The 14,268-nt window shown below is 43.9% G+C and overlaps 1 protein-coding gene across 6 annotated transcripts in view; it reads left to right on the top strand.

The window, feature by feature from the left end:
- LOC106036755 (contactin-4) overlaps positions 1–14,268 on the top strand; it is a 300,476-nt gene that overhangs the window by 100,248 nt on the left and 185,960 nt on the right. The window lies entirely within an intron of this gene.

The following is a 14,268-nucleotide window of genomic DNA, read 5'->3' as shown; positions in this document are numbered from 1 at the left end:
GTAGGTGATGCTGTGAATTAAAGTTGCTTTAATTTTCTTGCTCCTTTCCTGACTTTTATGGACTGTATCTTTGCAAAACGCTCATTTCCTAAGGGAAATTAATAACAGTCTCTTACACGATTCTGTTAAGCTGAGTATCTCCTGTACCAACAGAGTTAACTTCTTGGTCTGGGGGCACGCTCTGCTTCTGTCTGGCAGTCACCGCAAGCAGTTTGCCACCCCTCACCCTTCCCGGCTGTGTCTCGGAGGCCAGCTTTGTGCTGGGCTGATCGCTGTTCGCTGGTGGTGGAGCACGCAGGGACCCGCGAGGACAGGGCACGGGGAGAGCTCATCTTCGGCGTTCTGGGAAACTGGCAATGGTGGAGTTGGGCAAGTAGTGCCAAGGATATTCCCTCCCTGTGGAGGCTCTGGTTCATGCAGAAGGGACGCAGCAGAACTGACCAGAACGGTGCTGGGAGGTCGTAAAAGCAATTTAAGGCTGCTCCAAGGGAGCACACCAAAGCACGTGTTGGTGAGCCTTCTGCAGAGCATCAGCTTGCAGCAGACCGATCTGCCCATAAATAACACTAAAGTTTACAGGCTTTTAAACAGATGAAAACAAATTGGGATGGCTTTTTCTCATCAGTGTTTTTACGGGGGTGATATTTTTCTCCTGGGAAGAGCAGTGACCCTCCCCTGGCTGCAGCAGCGGGGCTGGGCCGTGCATCGCTCCTCCAGGGTAGGGAATTGAAGGGCCAAGGCTGGGTGGGGGGCAGCTACCTGCCTCCTTGATTGTGTACTACACCCAAAATAAATCCCCTTGAGAACTGCAAGAGCAGTGGTAATGGCTAGCCCGATTTCCAGCCTGCCACATGTGTGCTGCTGGCCCGGCACTGGGGCTGCATCTGCGCCAGCAGAGTCACCTTGGTGGCTGCCAAAGTAAAGTCACCGCAGTGCCTCCATCATGGACTGGGAGCTGCCAGCCTGCTGCTGGTACCCAGCCTCACTGGGCTGGGGCTGCAGTGCTGGTAATGATGCCTTTGGATATGCCCTAAGAGTTTTTTGGGGGGTCCTTGAAATTCACCTTTGTTGCCACCTTCAAATTGCTGGCCACAGCTCGCTGGAAAACGTGCCCTGAGCAGCAGATGTGGGATATGGCCCTGAGCACGGGGCCAGAGCGGCCCTTTCCGTGCAGTGTGGGTGAGAACTAGCAGCACAAAGATGCTTTAATCGGGGTGCGTTGCAGTCGAGTACAGGCTGGGGACATCGCTCCCCCGAAGGAGCTAAGGGAGGTTCCTGGGGCTTTGCTGCAGAACACAACGCAGGTGACACAGGTCAGCCTGGGGAGGGGTTTTAAAACGGCCAAAGAAAGGGATGGGGACATGGCTTCGTGTTTGGTGGGAGCTCCCAGCAGCACCGCTGGAAGACCCCGAGCTGTGCTGGGAGCCCAGCGCTGCCGCTCCTGCCACGCGCAGCTCCATAGTGTGACCACCCGCCTGTCTGTCTGTCTGTTCAGCCATGGCTCACCCCAGCTGGCGCCCGCGTGCCATTTTTGCAGCTAGATTTTTCGAGGAGAAATCCATCTAAGCTGCACCCAGGGACCTGTAAGTTTGGAGATCTGAAACAGAATTAGTTTGTGCAAGGGAAGTTATCACACAGTGAAATTATTGCGCATTGAAATTACCATGCGTTGAAATGCATCTCCAAATGAAGACGTGACAAATAATTGTGCTTTGATGGCTTTTGAATCTCACAAATTAAACCTATTAGGAATGCCTTACTCAGGTTTCTGCGGTGCAGTTTGGCACAAAGAACCAGTTGTATTCGGAGAGGCAGTAACAAGTATATACTTAGGTGACAGAAAACATGACAAAATGCTTATTGCTGGAGTGGAAGTACATGAGAAAATATATGGCTATTATCCAGCTGCAAGTTTCTCAATTTAAATGCAAACAAAACAGGAAAATGAAATGCAATTTTTAGTTTAATCAACTTTCATGAGTCTTCTGGGAAGCCCAGAAGTATCTGAAAGGAGCCTCTGGGACCTGTTGGGTTTAAATATGAATTTTGAAGTCTGCTCAGTAATAAATGGTATGCTGTGTTTGGTTTAAAAATTAAGCCTTGCAAGTGACATCTGTGTTTAACTGGAAGCTGGCTGGCAGGGGGATAGGCTGGTCGAATTAGCAGCTCATTTCAGAGGTGGATTAACCCTTTCTTTTGCTAAAATTGTGTTTACAATTATTTGCCCCGTGTGTTCTACAAACAGCAAGTTAAAATCACAAACGCATCCATTATCATTATTAAAATGGAGACCAAATGTGGATGGCAGACTTAGTAAAGAGTACACAACAGGCTGCACCGAGCAGCACAGCGGAGAGAACCACAGAAACTACAGCAGAACCTGCAAAAAGTCAAAATAACTGAAAATGGCAGGTAGCTTCTCTGCACATAAAATCATTTATTGGGCAGAGGGGGAATGATTTAAGAATGATTTTGCATATCACAGCATCGAATACTTGATCTGTGGAGACATTAGAGGTATAAGAAAATATTTAAAGTTTGTGTTTTAAACGTATAGGATATATCCCGTATGTAGGGAGCTGTAAGAACTGCTGGAGTGCAAAAGGTATAGCAAAATCATTTCTTGTTCCTCCCCCAGTCTCTGACCCTGGGAGGGGCCGGGATATTTCTGCATTGATGTCCTTACTGTTACGCTTCTCCCGAGACCAATTACAAAGGTTCACAAGGTTGTTTTTATTTTCCTTGCTCTTGATGCCTTTTTAATGAGGCCTCCTAGTAAACAGCAAGCATTATGCTTTCCTGTTGTATTCCTGTCTGCCGCCTTTAAACATTTATCACTAATACATGTGGGAAATGATTTATAAATTAAATATTAGGAAAATGTACTTTTAAAAAACAGAAGTAGTTGGGGGGGATATTTTATAATTGTCATTGGGGGAGTGGGAGAGGAAGTCGGGCCAATATTTTGCTAATGGAAGCACAGTGAAAGGGACTGGTAAAGCATCACTGTGGTTTCATGTAATAAATAGAGATAATAGATGCACGGAGTTCTCAGTGCACATATCTGGGTCTGTGGCTTAGAGTAATAAAATCTGAATGCAAAAAAAAAAAAAGGCAGCTGTGCAGAGCCATGCTCGCCTGTCCCTGTCCTTGCTCTGGCACGTTCCCTCCGCTGCTTTGCTGCTTCAGCCACTGGGTCTCCAGGTTCAAGTGGTCCTTGCGAAATATTCTCTAAGCACCAGCTAATCAAGCCTAATGATGCAGTTGTTTTGGAGCTGAAACGTGAGTGGTAGAGCCCTGTATGGAGTCAATCCATCATGCTAAATGCTCTCGTGTTGGGATGCTGCCTGCTGCAACGTTGCTCTTGCTGCATTAGGGATTCCCAAGTACAAATTCCGTAATGATTTAATGATGTTGCATCTTATTACTGAATTTTATTCCTTCACTTGCTGCTTAGTTAATACATAAGCAAATGCTCTTTCTGTTTAAATTATGAACGAACCTGCTGTTGGACAAGGCAGTTTTCACTGGAGCACCTGTTTTGCTCTTTCATGCTTTGGTGCCAGACTTGCAGTAAGGCTAACGGCGAGCAAAGACAAATCTGTTTTTTGACAAAAGTCTTCGCATTTGGCTGCCCTGCAGCAGGCTGTTGTCTCTTCTTCAAGAGGCTGCTGTGACCCCATGGTCGCTTCTTCGCGGATGTCCGTGCTGGTTCTGTCGGCAGGCTTGGACAGCATGACTCATGTCACGTCTGTAGTAGTTCGGGGTGGGGAGGGAAATAGATGAATACATTGATAAAGTTCATCTATACGTGTGTGTATATATGCATGTATGCAGTTTTTCTAGTAAAAGGCACACTTGTGGCAGGCTTGGAGCTTGGGGAGGTCTTTTTGCTAGCACAGTGGGTTTCTTGTGTGCCCCTGGAAGGCTTGGGGGGGTCCTGGTGCCTCTCCTGGTGGCACTGCTCACCCCTCACTGGTGGGGGGCCAGTGACTCCTTTTTCTAAAAAGCGTTCCGAGAGCATGAAACATTACTTTGATCATTTTCATCTTTTATCTTTAAGTAGCTGATTTCATTCTCTTCTGTGAGCAGTCATCTCAGATAGCTAATCAAGCCGCATAATAATGAAAAGGTCAAAACAAAGTAGGGAGCTACCACTATTCGCGGCAAAGGCTGGGCTCGGCTTTCAGAGGGGTGCCAACCATTGTCAGAGCAGACATTTATCTTTATTTTTCAAAAAGAAATGAGGTTACCATTTTTCCTGGCCTTTTTGCTATAAAGTCGTGTTGTCACCTATGGATGTTGTTGTGAGAAAAATAAGAAGAGTGAGGAGCTGACATCTCTTGTGAGGAAAAATTACCCCAGGAACGCAGAGGTCTCTAATTAAATCGGAGTAATGGCAGACTTTGGGCAGCAAGGGGAGCATGCCCAGCAGTTGCTATTCATTCTCCAGATGATGGTAACAGCTGCACCAGGATGTAAACCAGGTTTCTCTTCAAATTGCCTTGCATAAGTAGAGAGAATGACACTGAATTCATTCAACCTCGACACATCAGTGAAAATAGAGAATGATAGGAAATTAATCCTTTCTTGATGGTTTTAAGATGATAATCCTCCATAGTTATCCTCTCAAACCAAATTTGGAAGATCTTTCATTCATCTCCTCTCCTGCAGGCTTGCACGGGGGATTGCAGAGCTGGTGCTTGGTGGAGGCTGAAGCCAGGATGGGGCCGCTGGAGCGGGTGCTGCTCTGAAAAGTTCTTAAAACTTCAGTTTTCGTAATGAAAAGTGACTTGGGCGATGAGGAGTTTTCCATGTTCTTTCAATGAGCTGTGGGGGTTTGGCAGTTGGTGGGATTGGCTTGTTCTCTGTGCTGATGGTGGCATTTATTTTAGAAGGCCAATCATTTATTTCTCGGTTCTGTTGCGTGGGATTTATTTTTAGTGTAACTAATCAAATGAGTATAGAACTAGAATAGCATGGGTGAATCAAACAAACCTTTACAGGAGTGGAAGTTTGATTTATTAAGTAGAATTGTAATTCAACCTGAAGAGTTTGATTGCCCTCATACCCACTAATCCTTTTTTTTTTTTTGAGATCAATTTGCCCCAAAGATCTGTACATAGGCTGCTTTTTTTTGGCTGTCGTTTTCCTCAAGACCTTGAAATGGTATAAAAGATGAGCTCCAGCTGTTTCTCACTGTGTGGTGTTTTCTGATGCTCAAATTGCTGGATTTTAGCCTTCTCAGTTTGTTCCAGAGTAAGTATTACTCAGTAGTTATTGCTACAGGAACATTGATTTTAATTTTACCAAAATAAGTACATTGAAATGTTTGCATGTTATTTATTACCAACTGTTGTGTTAGCATTGGAGATGTGGTTTTATTTATTTCTGGGTATGGCATAATTAATTTTGTATGCTTATCTGAGACTTTCTTGCCAGTTATTCATAGCCTGACTTTGTCTGCAATCTTCAGACCATTTACTGTGTGATGTGAAATATTTGTGTGTTCTTGCATTAAGATTTAGAATTACGAAACTGTCTTCTGGTATTTATAGCGGCCGGCTGCAGCGGGAGGCAGCTCACCTCTTATCCCCGGCAGCAGCAGAGGCATCGGGAGGCTCGGCATTACCCACATAGGGGAACTGGGTCTCGTTCAGATCCGGGCTGGCTTGGATAGTCTTTGTGCATATAAAAAGCACGGCATTGATCAGCTGAGCAGTGCCTCAGCTCCCCAGCCAATTGTTTCGTGACTCTGTGGGTCTGAATATGAAAAAATGTTTTTCTGCGTGTGTGGCAAAATGCATAATTATTTTACATAGACCCCTGCTGAGAAATGTGTGGGGAGGTTGAGGAGTTGTGTGAAGTGTTTGTACTTTCCTGGGAGGTTCCCCATTGCGGCATGGTAGCAATAAATTCCAGATGAACCAGGATGAAATGGTGTCAGATTTATCTGGCGTAGCTCTGGCACCTAGCCCTTACGTCCCTGTCCTCCTGCCCAGCCTCCTGTGCTTGAACCCATCCACTCCTGCTCTCAGCATGCATTTTTCAGGTTTGTCAACAGGCTTAATGGCAAGAACGTGGTGGCTTTTCAGACAGTATTAAGTAGTTTCCAAAAATAGTTTGAATTAGGTATAATCAAATTTATACAGGTGGGTGTTTTGAGCAACTGCTCACATCTGTTTAAAGGAGAAAAACTGCAGTGTATTGGTGCTTTGAAGTTTCTTTATAATGGCCCCTTGATAAATATTCTGCTCAAACTGAAATACAGATCGTGTGGAGACAGCAAAAGATGTTGTGCTGCCTCTTGGCCGCTACATCTGATTACAGTTTAGACTGAGTTTTACAGTAGCTTGCAATAATCGTTCAGTTTACTCAGTTTCTGCAGAGATATCAACCACTTAAATATTCCTGAGTTTCTCAAAAACGTTGGAGATCCCTCTCCAAGGATTTTCAAAGGAGCAAAAACCCTAGCTCGCAGTTAAGTATTTGTCTCCTTTTTTTGGCCCATGTTTGTCATATCCAGAAAATGCAGAAATAAAATGCAAAACAAGGAAATTGATTTTTATTTATTTATTTTTCTCTTTAAAAGCCTGGGACCGAACATCATGCTACTCAGCCTCTGTCCCTGGCAGACTTCGTCATCTGCTTCCCAATGAGGTGTATCTTGGTGGGAGAGTGCCTGAGCACACGGCTGCTGTGGAATGACAGACAGACAATTGTCTGTCTTGCTGCCCGGGGCTGCCAAACCTCGACAAAATGGTGAAATCTCCAAGGAGTCCAATTTCATGACATTCAAACCCGGAGGGGTTTGGCTAACTTTGGCTCCAGCTGGGCCCACAGGGGGTGTCCATCACAAACGATTACTGTCTTCAGTTGCTGATCGATGTAATGAGATGGGATACAGCAAAGGGTGTCCCATGGCTGGGCACAGCTAAGGGGGAAGGCAAATTTGTCCAGATAAGTGCCTCAAAAGAGATTTTGTGAGTAAAATGGACAAATAAACCTCAAAAGGACAGAAAACAGCAAATAAACCCTATTCCATTTTAGTGCTTTCCCTGCAGAGACGGGGAGAGATGTGCTTTGGAGCTTCATGCTACTGTTTTCAATAATATGCCTGGGGCAAGAAAAGACTGTTAAATTACAATTTTTTTTTTCCCCTCTGCTTTGGGATTTCTTCACAAATCCAAAACATTGGTTGTTTTCTGTATGCTTGTTTGGTTTCCTGCAATTAGAAACTGTAGCTAGATTTCATGGCAGTTGGAGTTGGTTGATCATGTAGGAGTAGCGAGAAGAGATTTGTTGGTATGTGTTTTCCCTTGCTTTCATTCATTCTGTTTTCCTGAAATGAAACTTGATGAGATATTTGGAGCTGATATTCTAGTTCTTCTAGGCTGTGCCAGTTGCCAACTGCTAAGATTTTCCTACCTGGCTTTTCGCTATGCTTTGGATATCAGAAACGAGAAAAACGATACCCAACAGGGGATGACCAGGAATTGTTTTACCTCCTGCCCCAAGGCTGTTGGCTGGGGGAGATCTTGAAGCAGCTTGCACAGGAGTGTGCAGGGGCTTCGTGAAGGATGCTCTCCCACCCAAACAATGCTTGCATCTTCATAATATTTAAAATAACTTGTCTGGTATTAAATGGCAGTGTGTGTGCTAAGCAATAGTTTCAGCTCACATAAATATTACCACTTGGAAGGATTTTCCTTCTGACATTTCTTTATAACTGCATTTCAAAGCCTTCTTACTGAGGATGTTATTCTGATGATTTTTTTTTCTCTAAATAAACTCTTTTTGAAAAACAGATCCCTCCTAAGGGCAGTCAAGTGTCAAACAAGTTATGGATGGTGTCAGCTGCATGTGGGAGCACACGCTCCATTTATTCATTACAGCTGTGAAAGCTTAGCTGTGCAAATGTCGAGTGTTGGTTGTGTACCTGTCACTTCGGAGCTTTTAATGAACGCTGATCACGTTCATCCAGATGTTTATTTGAATAAAGTGAATGCAAAGTAATTTTTTGAAAACAGTGCGAAGTTTTGTTTTTTTGCAGTATTAGGATGAATCTTAAGAGACTTATCCTTTCCAGTGAGCAGTATGTATAGCTCCCAATAATTCCCATCTCTGAAGAATTATTGCTCAGTGGAAAAGGGATTTGCACATTCGCTTCGGTCATCTCACAAAGATCGATTTAAACTTTTTTATCAGCATACTATAACTTTTTAAAAATCATGTAAGAAATTTAGTTCCAGAGACCTTATCCTCAATAACACATCTTTTTCTTTAAGCAATCCCTTTTATACCTTGAGGAAAACAAACATTTTTCACAAACAAACATGCTCTTCGGCTCTTCTTGCAGAACTTTGCAGTGTAATTGGGGAAATAATGCTTATCTCTGATTCTTTGAGCGAATGCTTTGGCCATCCGGATTTCTTTTGCTGCTTAAAACTGTTTTAAGTGGTAGAAAATGCAGAGCATAGAAATGTTGCATAGCCAAATTCGAGCCAAGACTGCTGGATCAGCAGAGCCCGTGCCCTGGAGCGCTGGGAGCAGGCTGGTGGGCATCCAGCGAGAAAGCCCCACAGCTGGGTCCTCCTTTAAGAGCTCTTCCCTCCTCTGTATGGCAGGGTTTGCACATATTCTGTAAGGCATACATCAGAAACCATGGCGTGGTGATGAAGATAATGTGCGGTCTTTTGGGAAACCCATAATCAACAAATAATTTTCAGGAATCCCACAGGAAGGAGTCTATTATGGGGTCTAAAACTGCTGTGCTCCTTTCCTAAAGCCTGCTTCATTATCCATTTCTGCTTGGGCTGTTTCAGAGAAAATACTTAAAATAGATGTAGATATGGCAGAATATATTGTGGAAGCTTGCATTCTTTATTGTATTGCAGTCACGGAAAAGAAAAGCCCATAAATAAGTCTTTTTAAATGAATTTATTGCAAGTTGTGTAACTGAAAAACTGCATGTCTGCAGAAGTGGGAAAAATGTTTTATAGGTTGATCTTAATAAAAACTTTCCAATGTTTGTTTTAAGCCAAGGGCTCAAGTGAAGTCTGTAGCCAAATAAATTGATCTGCAGGCTCTGCATTTGTGATGGCCATATTAAAAAGAAATCCATAGGTCATTACAGCAAGAATAAAGCTAATGCTATTAGCTTAGGAGTCACTCTTAAATGTTATTTACATAATGATCTTGTAAGGTGCTGAGCTTTCATAACTGACTTGTGTGTTTGATGGTAGAAAACTTATAGGTGGTTTCCTTTATTCAGGGACTAAGAGTTGAATGTGATGCTTTAAGCTTTTTTCCTATTTTTTTCCCAAATCATTTTAACAGTAACCTTTTGAATTTGAGCTGGCTTGGAATTTGCAGAAGATGGAATATCTAATGGCAATCAGATGATAATCCTAATTATCTAACTTCATACTGGCAGTATCTAGTGCATTTATACTCTGATAGGGTCAGAGCTATGACCAGAATTTTGTCAAATTTTGTCCTTTTCCTTTGAAGAAATGGGTTTTTTTAGGCTTTTTTTTTTTGTGAGCTAACTTGCTCTCCAGGGAGCAAATCAGCAAATAATTTATTCAGTGAAAATTCCTGACGATTTTAAAGTGAGAATAAATATTTCTATGATCCTTGTAGTTTATAAAACTTGAAATCTACCCACAGATATTCTCCTCTTTAAAATGCTGCAGTGTGGTGTAAGGCTGAAAGCTGATAGCCAGCAAGTTTTTTTTTTTTCCCCCCTAAGAGCTCTTCAAAAAGGTTCTTCAAAAATTAATTTCGGCTTTTCTGTAGTTTTGAATTATTTTACAGTGTATTGTATTTAGGTTAAAGGACAGGAAGGATGAAGAATTGCCTTTTTTTTGAGGTTGTTTTGGCTTTTTATTTAACAAAAAATCCAAAGGAGTCCTCCTCCTTCTGTAGTCTTTGCTGCTTATACTTTACACATAAGACAACTTAAAGCAGTAAATGTGTTCTAATATTTTACTTAAAATAATTGTGGTTTGAGACCAAAATGTTTTCACTGAAGCCTGGGAGCACAGTCCCCTCTGCAGGGCAGGACTCTGAATGTGCACTAGCTCCAGCACAGGTCCTGGTGTAAACAGCACCTTCTGTTTTGGCCCTTCAGTTAAAATGCCGGTGAAATAAGCCAGCAAGCAGGGAGAGGACTGCACTTTCTCAGGGATGTGGAATTTCTTGCTGCTATTTCCTTGTTTTTGTATATTCTTCGTTCTTTCGTATTCCTCTCCCACTGCTCGATGGTGTTTAACCTCCTGATGTATCCCAGGTCTTCCGAAGCAAGGCAGCCCCGAGTGAAGCTGTGCACACAGCAGCTCCACGCTCTTGTCTCTGTGCTGCTTTACACGGGATAACTCCTTCAGCGGTCACTTCATGGTCTCTCATTGCAGGATTTAAAAATTAAAGCGGTATTTGCAAATTAAAGTGATCTTTTAGAAGCGATATTTAACAGAGATTTTCCAAGGCACTGGTTCAAGGAAAACCTCGCTAGCTGGACAGCTGGGGAAGATAGATGGGTTTTGTCTCCTGCGTTAGCGGAGCTGATTAGCGATTTTGTCACCACAGAAGCCCCCCGGGCTCAGGCTGCTGGTGGCTGGGTGCTTTTGTATTCTGCTCCTCTGCAGGCCCGGGTCCCTCCAGTGCTTATAGCGAGAGGCAGAGAGGAATATTAAATGTCTATAAGTGAGTCAAGTCACATATGGAGTGTTCAACACACGGCACTCTCTTTTACAGTAAGCCTGGTTATTATATAAAATAAAAGTGTGTATTCTGTCCAGTTTTCCCCATAAGGTTGGGGGGGAGGCAAAGATCAATCATTGATAAAGATAGCCCATGGCAGCGGGTAGATGAGACTGTCAAGTCAAGTGAGAAGGCAATAAAGCACACAAATATTAAAATATTTTGATTCTTAGAGGCTTCTACTTATAATCTTCAATTTCTGCAGCCGGAGGCTCCTGGTTCATCTGCAGCCCAGAGACAGGTCAGACCTTACACGCACTCCTTAATGCCATGTGTTCATTTGTGGGAAACAGGTGTACAGGAACGAGCCTGTGGAGGAGGCTAACCTCTTCCTCTGTGTGCTAAGTGAGAGGAAGAGCCTCCAGCAGCAAGTAAATGAAATTATTGATTATGAATACAATAATACTCAAATATTAAATAATATTTGATTCTTGAGGGTTTTATTCATGTTTAGTTTCTAAAAAATTTTGGTCAGCTGTTGTAATCTGAGATTTTGCAGCGTGCAGAACCTGCTCACCTGCTGCTGAACAGCATTTACAGCAAGGGCTTTAAAGAAGAAAAGTTCCAGTGTCGTCTTTGTGTGAGAATTTCAGGAGTCTCGGGGAGAGCTGAGGAGCAAATTACCGAAAGATGTGTGGTGTGTGTGTAATACATTACATGTTCCATTTCTTATCTGACTAATAGAGGGCTGAGAGAGAGGCCTGAAATGCAAATAGCCCCGCTGATGTGGCAGACGAAGCGTAGCATGTCTTCCCAGAAACACGAGTTTTACAGAGCGAGTCACGCCGAGCATTTCTCTCACGCGCTGCCAGCGCCTAACCTGGCTCTCAGGCCCTGCTGGCGGCTCATGGCAGAACCAAGGCACAGGGAGCGATGTGGGGCAGTTCTTGTGGTGGAAGATGTGGGACCGTCCTGCAGGAGTGCTCGGAGCCTGCACGGGTCGGTCCTCGGCCTGCGGGAGCGGGTCTGGCCTCCTGCAAACCGCCCTCGGCTCTGAGCCCTGCTTTGAAAGCAGGGCCGGGCTCAGCTCACGTAGGAGTGTTGGTGGGGGCAAGGAGGATGGTTGCTCAGAAATAAACCTTGCTCTGTTTTTGTAGTCTCTGGGGAATAACGTAACTATTCCCCAATCTGGATCTCAGGTACAGAAGCACGCATCTTGAAACAGCTGAAGGTATTTTTCCCTATTTTTCAAAGAGTTTTACATTTGCTAAAGGGAAAATAGCCTATATCTGGCGTGCTCGAAATGCCTTTGGTACATTACTATCTATTTCAAATAGGGAATATTACAGGGAGCCTGTCAGATATAAAGTTGGAAACTTATTTAATAAAAATAAATTGCCAGGTCACAGTTGTGTCCTCAGCGTGTTAGCTTTAGTGCCCACATGGGCACCATGGGGCTGGTGGTGGCTCCGAGGTGCAGCTTGTCGAGGAGTTACAGTGCAGCTTTAGGAGATCTTTCAATCTCTTTTCTTTAACAGCTCATTTGGAGGTAATTCAGAATTTTCTTTTCAGGTGAAATTATGCTAATTTTATTCTGTCATGAATAGCACTGAAGACAGGTTTGAGGTAATCTCCTGATCTCTGATTTGGTTTTATACCTCAGCTACAAACGAACAGGGAATCCCTTGACACTTCAGCGCTGTTCTGTGGCTCGAGGCAGGGCTCGTTGGGCTGCTGGAGAGAGGAGGGAGATGGAGGCTGTGCTGCCCGCTCCCGGCTGGCCCCGGTGAGGCTCTGTGATGCCACGGAGTGTGGTGGCAGTGCCATGGGCTGTGCCACCGTCCTGCCCTGCCACGAGGTCCCTCCTGTCCCCGCAGGGGTGACCTGACGGCTGCTGTGGCTTCCAGCAAGACCCAACGTTGACCGTGGGTTTATTTGTCTGTTTCCCTCCCAGGTCTTTGCCAGCTGGGGTTCAATGCTGGTCACTTTTGTATTGACAGATTCATGTTATAATAGCCAAAAACACAGGGTTGAGCCTGAGATGATAATGAAATTGGTCTGAAATAGCTGGAAGCAGTTTGAGGACATTCTGGATCAAAGGCATTACCTGTTGTGACTAAGGCACTCTTCCATCATTACCCTGAAATTTGCTAATTTACTAAAGACCCGTAATAACGTGTGTGCCTGAAAATACCTGCTGCTTCCAGCCAGCCCCTTTGTGAAGTTGAGAGTCACAGGAGCCCACAGCAGCGTAGTTCAACCCACACACACACACAATTTTGGAGGCCCCCTCAGGTACCCAGGTGCTTAGGTCTGCGTCTCTGAAGTTCACAACACAACCACACAGGATTTATTTTGTTACCTTTATTTTTTAAAATCCCAAAGTGGGATTCAAAACCAACCTCCAGCGAGGCTGAAAGGAGACTGAGAAGTGCAGCACCACGGGAGGTATGGGTTTTAGTTAAATGCTTTCTTCCAAAAAGTTACTGAAGCAATTTATTCACCTAAGTTATAATATAGCTTGAAGTAGGAACATAAATAACAAGTGGCCAATCCCTGCTGGTGCAATGCAAAGGAAATGTTATTTGGGGACCTCTCCATTCACTGCAGTTGATTTATAGGCTCTTTGCTAGCTACCAGCAGCCCATCCCGAAGGCAGGATGAGATGGCGCAATGCAGGGAAAAACAACGACCACCTGCGGGGTTCCTCTGCTCTCGGTCCCCACTGTGTCCCCTGTGCTGCTGGCAGCCGGCTGAGGTCTGCAAGGATGAAGGATGAGGAATTAAGTGAGGGAAAAATAAAAGGAGAATGATAACTTTAAAAAGCTCCCTGTGTAACAAAGAGTGCTTCAGTGGGGTTTGAGCTTAGAAATACAATAGTGCATCACAGAGATTGCTTCACGTGAAACTTCTAAAAGTAATTCTCTATCTTAAATGTTTATGGATTCATGCTAGTGGTACATTTCAGACAAAACTCAGGACAATTAGGCAAGTAAGAATTCACGATGGATGCACTCTAAACTGTGTCTGCAGTTCCAGTATTTCTCACATCATCGCTCCTGGGCCGTACCTGTAGGAGCATTGCGATGCTGCCGGTGCGGGTGGGACCTGTTCGTCCCCTGCATCCCCCCACACACACCAGGGCCAGCCATAAATGAGATGTTAGAAACCAAAATTAAACTTCATGTTCATCAGCCAAAACATTTTGGGCCAAAAGAACAATTCTAAAAATTTCTAAATATAAATTTCACAGCATCTTTTCTAAGAGTTGAAGCTTAGAAAACATACTTTGTCACTGATAGCAGAAAAAACTTGCCTCCCTAACACACCCTGTGGTGAAACGATTGCCTGAAGGAAATAACACTGGCAGAATTTTTCTCTTCAAATGGGAAAGGTCTTTGGGCTGCATTCATTAAAAATAAAAAGCTGTTGTGCAGTTAACTAATTTATTTAAGCTAGAGAGAAATTCAAAGCAGAGAATGCCTTTTCCCTGGTGAGCTGATATTTCTGGTTGGGCATGAGTTTCTGCAGTGTCACTTCTGAAAAAGCAAACAATAAGAATAT

Source organism: Anser cygnoides, chromosome 10 (assembly GCF_040182565.1).
Source record: "Anser cygnoides isolate HZ-2024a breed goose chromosome 10, Taihu_goose_T2T_genome, whole genome shotgun sequence".
Lineage (NCBI taxonomy): Eukaryota > Metazoa > Chordata > Aves > Anseriformes > Anatidae > Anser > Anser cygnoides.
The sequence above is the reverse complement of the archived record's forward strand: the minus strand, read 5'-3'. Positions and strand labels throughout refer to the sequence as shown.